The sequence below is a fragment of the Cavia porcellus genome, unplaced genomic scaffold (assembly GCF_034190915.1).
Source record: "Cavia porcellus strain 051 isolate PalLab524CR breed Dunkin Hartley unplaced genomic scaffold, mCavPor4.1 scaffold_11, whole genome shotgun sequence".
Lineage (NCBI taxonomy): Eukaryota > Metazoa > Chordata > Mammalia > Rodentia > Caviidae > Cavia > Cavia porcellus.
The window spans coordinates 4,879,827-4,889,284 of NW_026947494.1; the positions used below are offsets into that span (position 1 = coordinate 4,879,827).

Sequence of the window (9,458 nt, forward strand, 5' to 3'; positions counted from 1 at the left end):
GTTAACCATTGGAATAAGACGCCGACTTCACCCGGGGCTGTGCGTCCTCAACTGTCAGCAGGCTGCTCTGATAAATTCTGTCCTTCCTCTTCCCTCCCAGCTAGCTCTACACAACAGTCAACCCAAAGACTGGGTTTCTGCTGATCGTTAGAGGGACTGCAGTGTCTGATATCTATTATATTAAAGATACTTATCTCTGGGGGAGAAAAGAGTTTCTGACAATCCTTTATGAAAACTTTCAATATTATACTGCCCGGGGCTTGTTAATCTCTTTGTGGTGTAACACGGCATTCTCTCCTTCTGTGTGTTTGCATGCGTATTTCCCTGCCAATCACAGCCCGAGTTCCAGCAGCACAGTGGAGTCCTTTGTGCTATTGGGCTCCTCTCCAGGAGCTGCAAACACCTGGAGAAAGGTGGCAGTGCCAACACCGGCCACCCCCTCTGTTATGGGGAAAAGGCTAGAAATGGGGTGGGGTGAGAAACCACAAGATTAAGCCAGGTAACTGCAATAGATGGTGAATGTTTAAACTTTTAAAATTACAATAAAGGACACATTGCCATCAATCACTCTCAAAATGTGGTTCATGTGGTTCTGTGGTTCCTGAACTTAATTTTTTCCATGATTCTGGTTGCAAACTGAGTCGGGTGAGAACTAAATCAAATTTTCTCACAAGGTCAATCTTGAACCTAATCACTGAATAAGCTTTGGGCACAGTCACCACACTGTCCTTGTCACTCTCTGAAGCAGTTCTGGAAGTCTTCTTTTGTGAGTGTCTTTATAAGATTGGTAAAAAACACGACAATGAGCACTCTGCCAAGAACCACCCAGCAGAAGGGCGGGCAACACTGTGCAACACTGCAGTGCTTCTGTCTGTCTTCTTCACTGGCTCTGAAGCCACCACAGGGCCAGAACCAAAGACACTAGGAAGAGGATTAAGGGTGAGTGATTGCTGGATCAGTCCACTGATTGAATTGGTACCCTCTGAATCCTGCTAGACTGCATACAAGGTAAGCGACAGAAAAAGGCTTGCCTTGCTCTCTCTTGTTGCTTTTGCTGTCTTCTGCCACCATGAATTGTTGCCCTTCGGCCGTGTGCCACCCTGCCTTGAAGTCAGCTGATGATGAACTGAGACCTCTGCTAACTGTGAACTAAGCAAATCTTTCCCCCTTTAACTTCAGGTGCCAGTTATTTTTCCTCAGAAGCCAGAAAAGTAAGTAAGACATGAGAGAAAGCAATTATATTCTGAGAGAAATGTGACCTATGACAAAAGAACTAGGCAAGACCCTTAGAAATATTCCCATCATGGCAATTGGTATGAGTGCAGTGGGGGGACTGAGGTCACCTGTTACCTTTGTGACTATTTATGGGCACAAACATTAAAACCAGAAACAACTTTTCATCCTGTTCAATTATTTTTCAAGTGATGACTCTTCCTCAACTTTTAAGTCTATTTGGTAAAAACATTAGGAAATCTGTCCATTCTAATTACTTTGCAAGAACAATTAACTCACAACTTTGAGTAATTCCACTTGATAGCCCAATGTTAGTAAAACTTTGATGTAATTGGTTGGTGGAATTAAGAAATACATACTGTAATTTAAGAAGTCCAGGATTGTGTGACGTCTGTCTTAATCAGATGTCTTATTTCAACTAGACACCCCCAAATCAGTAGAAACTGAAGTTAGAAATAGAATTTCTTTCACTTGGTCACAAGGATGTAAAGCAAAGATTTCAAACATAGTGAACACATTTGGATGAAATTTTAATAGTCTTCAATGAGTAAAAAGCTCCCCTTAAAGTAAATGGCATAAGGGTATGAATTTGATTTTTCTACGATTTTTTTCTAAATATAATGCTTGGTGAAAACGTCAAAGAGAAGCTGGCACACAAGTGGAAAACTACAAAGAAAACCAAAAGAGGAGCTTCTAGGAAGATGGTGGAGCGAAAGGCAGCAGCGAAGGAGCCTCAGTGAGATTTGGTGTCCAGACACTGGAATCTAGCAACGTGAGGAGGAGGAGGAGGAGGAGGGAGGGAGGGAGGTGCTGGGACTCAGCAAGGATTTGAAGTAAGAACTGATGCCCACAGGAAGAGCGAAGGGAGAGGCTTCAGTGGAGGAGGAGGAGGTGGTAGGCAGTGCTTCCTCTCTGAGCCAGACTCACTGCATAGGACAGCAGCTCCATCCTGTACACACGTAGGGACTACTGGTAATCCCAGAGGCCTCCGTGGAGAAATTCACCAGTGGAACAGAGCCGTGGAGGCAGCAGACTGCAGGGGCTGGTGGAGTACTTGGGTTTAAACAATCCCAAGAGAAGCTAGTTGTCTGGGAGCCATCTTGGAGAGGGACCGACTGAGCCCAGAACTCATATCTAGTAGCTTCCAATGTCAGGATCAGGGAGCTGAGCTCAAGTTGGCAAGAACTGGGGGAGCTAAGTTCAAGCCTGAGGTGGGCAACAGACTGCTGCTGGCTGAATGGGTATGGTTCCAGCCTCGCAGCCAGAAACCAGCTTTAACTTCAGTGGAATTAAAGGTTCAGACTCACTGAGATTATCCAGTACCCCACTACAATGCTGCAGCTGGCCTGATGGAATCAATAAATTGGGTCTGCACTCTGACTGCCCGAGTTGTCCACCAGTGGCAGCGGAGACACACCTTGAGGTGAACATTTTTTTTCTTCTTATTTTTCTTTCCTTTTTTCTTGTTTATTTTTTTCTTGATTGTCTGTTATTGTTTTATATGACTGAGAATATGGTTCACGGTTGTCGTTGTTCTGTTCTTGTTGTTACTTATTCTTTCTGTGCTTTGCTCATGTCTTCTTCTCCGTATTCCTGAAGTCTGTGTGATCTCCCTTTGGCCTCCAGCCATGCTTTTTGTGTCTTTCTCTTCTTCAATTTCTCCAACTCCTTTTAAATTTTCTTCCTTAAGGGTAAAACCGCTATATTTGAGAGCTTATTTACCACACACAAATTTCTGGTTTATTTTACATTTTTGTTAGGTGACCAAAAATCCAATTCATAAAGTAAAATGTGGCAAATTAGTAGTTCTCTCAGTTTGCCATTTTCTAGGTTGTGTTTCATGCTATCATAATTGCTGGTTGTGCCAGTTTAGCCAAAGTGACACAGTTCTGACTGGTTGTTCTTCCTGGTATAGCAAGACTGAGATTGCTCAAGGATCTTAAAAATACTGTAGGCCAGTGCCTAAGAACAAGGGGCTGGCCAAGTAGGCAGCAACTTCTCATTCTTAATCAAATCAAACAGGTTGGATCTTATAGCAGACTGAAAACCCAAAATCCAGCTACATCTGGAAGATACCTCTAAGTAGTCATTTCTAAATACTAGCAATAAAGCAACTCACCGTAGACATTTTATAAGCATCAGGCCAGGAGTCAAACAAGCAAACAAACCAGAAAATAAGACACTTAAACAAGAAGGAACCTCAGAATTTCAGCTTACCCAAGGTAAACCCAGCAGGTAAAGAGGTGGCACAGCCTGGAGGTGGCACCTCTGGAGGCCAGCCACCTGGACCTCAGAATGGCAGCAGTGGAAATTACAAAGGAAATGAATGAGACTGGAAAAAAATCAAATCAGAAATAATTTCTCAAATAGCTGCACAAGTGGAGCCCATAAAGAAAGACACACTTAGTGACTATAGAGCACATACAGATAAAAAATCAGAGAAGCATAGAAAATGACGGAAACCATAAACACCCAACATAGAAATGAAATAGGTTCAAGCAGATATCCATGAAATTAAAAATTCCATTGAAAGTATGCACAGCAGAATAAGTCAAGGTGAGGACAGACTCTCATAAGACTGCAGTTAGTGATCATTAAAAAAGATTTCTTAAAAACAGCAAGGAACCATGAGAAATCAATCCACCAGCTGCAAGAAGAATAGCATAAAATCAATAGGAATCAGTGAGAAAGCTGGAGATATCACAAATAACAAAAATTTACCTGCTTGCAGAAGTCATGGCAGAAAACATCCTGAGAAGGGAAAAAGACATGACGTGCAGATAATTGAGGCATGTAAACTGTGACCAAAAAAAATTTGTACAAAGGAATATATCCCTGAAATCTATCCTAGAAATTCAACACAAGAAATGTCACCTATCAAGGAAAGCCCTTTAGAATCACAGCAGATTTCCCAACACAAACCCTCAAGTCAAAGGCAACTTGGAGTGAGGTTTTGCAAACCTTAACAAGAAAACAACAAACAAGATTGATGTACCTTGCAAAACTAGCTTTCACAATTGATGGAGAAGTAAGGTACTTCCATGACGAAAATAGCCTCTTTAATAAAAGGTGTTAGGAAACTTGTCTTTCCATATGCTGAAGATTAAAACTAGACCCACATCTTTCAATGTACACTAAAATAAAACTGAAACAGATTCAAAATCTAAATATTAAAACAGTAACACTGAATCTGCTAGAAGTTAAAATAGTCTTGAAGACTGGTATAGGCAAAGACTTCATGAGCGAACCCCAGTTGCACAAGAACTATCACAAATAATCAATAACTGAGATCTTGACTTATTAAAGAACTGCACAGCAGGAGAAACTGCCAACAGAGTGAGGAGGCAAGTTACAGTGTGGGAAAAACTTTGCCAAAGGGCTACTATCTAGAATATGTAAAGAACCAAAAAAAATCAGACCCCCACATTTAACAACCCAATCCAAAAATGGGCATCTGAAATAAATAGACACTTCTCAGATGAAGAATTAGAAACAGCAAGTAAATATATGAAAAACTGTTCAACATCCTTGTTCGTTCAAGAAATGCAAATTAAAACAACACTGAGATTCCATCTCACTCCAGAAAGAATGGCTATTATCAGCAAACCAACCAATAACAAATGCTGGTGGGACCGTGAGGGAAAGTAACCCTTCTGTACTGCTGGTAGGAGTGTAGACTGGTGCAACCATTCTAAATCAAAATCAGAACCCCTCAAAACACTAGGAGTTGAGGTCCCATTTGATCCAGTTATTCTCATTCCTAGTATCCTTTCTAAAGAATTAGAAAGATCATCTCACAGTGATACGTGCACGCCCATGCTCATAGTGGCACAGTTTGTAACAGCTAAATCTCGCAAACAGCCTGAATATCCATTAGTTGATGAATGGATAAAGAAGATGCGGTTCTTTTATATAATGCAACACTACTCAGCATAAAATGGACAATTTTGAGACATCTCTAGGTAAATAGTTGAACCTTGAGAACACACTGTTGAATGAAATAAATTGGACACACATGCACAAATATCACCTTGTTATTTTGTTGTGAGAAACCAAGAATGTAAACAAAGACCAAAATGTAAAATAGATAATACACAGAAGGAAAAAAAATGTTCAAATAAGAAGAGGAACATGAGAGGGGGAGGGGGAGAGGAAGGATAGGAGTAGAAAGAAACGAGAAAAGGAAGGAATAAATGAAAAAACTTTTGTAAATAGAGAGGGGAAGAGGAGTTGAAGAGAGAAGAGAGGAGTGGGGCAGGGAAAGAATCAAGCTATATCATGTACCGGCACAGAGTCTCTATGATGAATGTGAGCATTGTGTATATCTAAAATGGACCAATAAACTTCATTAGTTAATATACAGAAGCCAAAAAATCATGTAAACCCATTAGGGATTAGAAACACTAAGTACCAACATTAAAATATCATTATTTATTATGATCAGAAGATTAAAATTTAAAATCTTGAGCATGTACCTGGAAATAAGCTAGTGACATTATACTTTTGACAGAGAATTAAAGAAGAATCAGGAGTGGCCATGTGTAATTAGCTGAACTAAGTACTCAATAAATGGATTTAACAGCAAATTAACCGCGGCTGAAGAGAGTTCACGGACAAGGAGGTGTGCTAGAGAAAACTTAGATGCTGACAAGCAAAAGGATTAAAACCACAGGAGAAAGGGAAAAAATGCAGAGGATAAATCAGAACTCATATTAAACTGGAGTCCTGGGAGATGACTGAGAGAAAAGACCAAAAATAAAATGGTAAAACCAATAAAGCCCAATGGTAACAGTTCTAAAATCAGGGAGAAATGTGAAATATTATTTTTAAGGAAATACCATCTGTACTGAAGCCCAAGGATAATAGAGAATATCAAACCAGTGTACAATGGCTATTTCTATTGTACCAATATAGATAAGTGCCAACCTGGAATTCTAACCCGGCTGAGACAGCAATCTGAGGGGGATAAAGGCATTTCAGGACAAATGGGAGCATTTGTAAAGAGCAGAGCAGCTCTCCTGGGAGCTCGAAGGGTGCTCTGCAGGCCGAGTGAAATAGGTTCAAATCTGCACTGTCAGGAGGGCAGCAAGGAGTGGGAAATAAGGTGCGATGAACGGGATGAATGAGAATCACATCCATCAGCAGGGAGGGACATGGCCTGTATTGTCTTGGAGGATTTCAACCCATGCATGTTTATAAACCCAAAAATAACCATTCTGAGGGGGCATTGGGCTGAAGTACCCAGAGGCCTTTGACTGGGAAGGATCCTAGCCTCAGAGTCTCATCAGCTAAAGACGAAGTTGTAGCTGTTGCCAGAACAATGTCCAGCAATCCCTGCGGTACCAGGCAGGAGGCCCAGAACTGCAGGTGGTGAGGCAAAGCTTCCCCAAGGCTGTAAAAAGGGGTGTTAGAAAGGTGACTTTACTGGGCCTCAGTGTTTTAAACTGTGTCAAGATGTGGGGTGTGTGCATGCGCGCCGGTTTCCCTCAAGGAATGGGTTCAATATGTACTGCAAACACGTTCTAATACAGTATTTTTAAAAGGTTGAGATCCGTGTACACAGTGGGATGTTAATGCACACGTGTCTGACATCCTTACTTTTGTGATGAGAAGACTTAACATAGACCGTAATGCTGTTCAAGTATATGATACCTTCCTGTTCACGGGAGTCACTGAATCATGCACGGATGAAGAAAACACAGTGCGCGTCTATGCACCAAACATTTTTAAATGAAAGCCTGATTTAAAACAAATGAGGTTCACTTCATCAGAGACAGAGCAGTGGCAGGAAAGGGGACCTAGCCAGGCAATGCCAGCACCCGCAACTTACATTCCGTGGAGGGTAGGATGCAGGAGGAGCCACCCAGCCTCCAGGAGAAGGAAGATCTGTTCAGTAGATGAACTGGTGTTGGTCATGGAGATGAAGACATAACAATATTATGATCCCATAGCCCATTCGTATCTACAGACATTTCACGATGCCTGGCAATATCTCACCCATTCCATTTCTAAATCTTCATGGTTTTTGTGTTTGGGATAAATTCCTTTGTAGGCTTTTAATTAGGCTAAACTGGCTTTTGAAAATAATTTCTTGATAATCTCCTCTTGGTTAGTTTTATACATCCCCTGTGTATTTCTTTTACCACCAAATGTTCTAATTATAAAAAAATCAAAGATTTGTAAGATTCACTTGCCTTTCTGATAGAATTTTGAATAACAGAGAAAGATGGAGACATCTTGAAACTGGACTTTCAGGGTTTTTTCCCTCCTGTGGGCTGAAGAAAAGGAGGGAGGTGGTTTTAGATGAGACCTTCTGCTCTTCTTTAAGTAAGCAAAGACCCCAGGGGCGCTGGGGCCTCACACCGTGCAGTCTGGGTGAGAGGCTTCCATTCTCTGTCTGTCAGTGTTCTTGGCAAAGCGTAATTTAAAAATTGTCTTCTTGGAACTGCAAGGTAAGAAGGGAAAATGAACAAAATACTGACACATATAAGGTCTTAAGGGAATCAGAGGGCCATGGAACACAAAAATGTAAACCTCTTACATACGTGGCCGTCCTTTCTAAAATTCTCTAACAGCTGAGATCTGCTGTCTGACACTGACCCTCAAGAAAAGTTGCTGTGGTTTATACTTTATTCCTTGAGGAAACTGGGGCAGTCTTAGGAGTGCAAGAGTCCATGATCAGAGATAAAGCACCTGAGGACAGGGAACATGGGGACATTTCCACCAGAAGTGGATTTGTTTGTTGGGCTAAGACAGGGTAGAAAGATTGCGTATGTTAGTGGATAATTGGGGGATGAGTCTCTCTCTCTCTCTCTCTCTGTCTCTCTCTCTCCATTCTATCCATCTATCAACCTGCTGTCCACCTTCCATTCATCTATATCATCTATTTTGATCTATCTTTGCCTCTGTATCCCTATATAAACTTTTCTGCCTCCTTTTATAAATGTTTTTCATTTACTGTCTATATAAATAGATATTTAGAGGTACATAAACATATACATCTAGACAGAGATACACATAACCTTCACACACATTTAAAGGAGTTGGCAGATGTTGACGGGGGATGGCTAACCCTAAATTCACAGGCACGTCAGCAGTCTAGGACTCTGATTAAGTGCTGATGCCATCTGTGCTCACCTAACTTGAAGCAGCAGGCTAGAAATTAGTCAGGGTATCTGCAGTCTTAGGTAGAACATTCATTGCTATGAAGCATCATTGTCTTTGTTCTGCAGGTCATCAACTGACTGGTGGAGGGCAGCCACAGTATGCAGAGCCATCTGCTGGTTAGACTGTTAATCCTATCTAAGAACTCCTTTCCCAGCGACCTCTACCGTGGATGATATTGCCCAGCCAATCTGACATTTAACATTATCGTGTTGTATAAATGATGCCCCTAAGTCAAAATTCATTTTGCAGAGTTGATTTGGTTTTTGTTATGATATCACTTTTACTTAGAACAGAGATACATTGGACATTCTGAATCTAAAGCTGAGATTTTCAGAGCCTCTGATGCCCGAGAAGGGTCACTCCTAAGATCTGTTACACAGGACCAGAAAGAAACAGAGCCAAGCAGCTCTAGGCTCTGTGCTCACCCCTCCTCCTGAGGGTGTGCACTACAGGGGCTCAAGGAAAGCCTACCCTGCCAGGAAGTCCTTGTCCTCTCAGTCCAGGGGTGAACAATGTGGGAAGGAGCCAAAGCGGGAACCAGCAGGCCCTGTGGGCATGTGGCCTGAGGCCACAGTCAGGGTGCCTTTCCACACAAGTCCCTCTCTTGGCTGGAGCTGGAGGACTCATCTCCCTGCACCCGAGCTCCAAGTGAGCAGCTCTCTGATGAATTTTCCTTTGCCTGGATGCTACCTCTAAACTGTAGTTTCCTCGAAGATACAATGGGAGAAATAGTGGACGCTGTGATCCAGTGTTGATGTGAAATCCTTAATGCAATCAAATAAAGCCTGTTTCACTACTATGATGGTAAATACTATGGGCTGACTTGCCTGAGCTAAAGGTTGCCTACATAGCTGGGAAGGCATGATTTCTCACATGTCTGTGAGTTAGTTTCTAAAAGAGGTCAGCCCTTGAGTCTGTAAGATGAGCAATGAGGATCTACTCTCAACCATGCCAGACAGCATCCCCTGAACCAATGAGGGCTCAAATAGAACAGAAAGTTAAAGGAGGGGAAAATATGTTCTTGTAACCATCACCTGTGATATCTCAGCTTGATCAAA

The 9,458-nt window shown here is 41.8% G+C and overlaps 1 long non-coding RNA gene across 1 annotated transcript; it reads left to right on the forward strand.

Moving 5' to 3' along the window:
* Positions 1-1,645: 1,645 nt before the first annotated feature.
* On the forward strand, positions 1,646-9,199 carry LOC134477979 (uncharacterized). Its single transcript, XR_010050317.1, has 2 exons — positions 1,646-2,005; positions 8,466-9,199. It is a non-coding gene; the product is annotated as an uncharacterized LOC134477979 (long non-coding RNA).
* Positions 9,200-9,458: the final 259 nt, after the last annotated feature.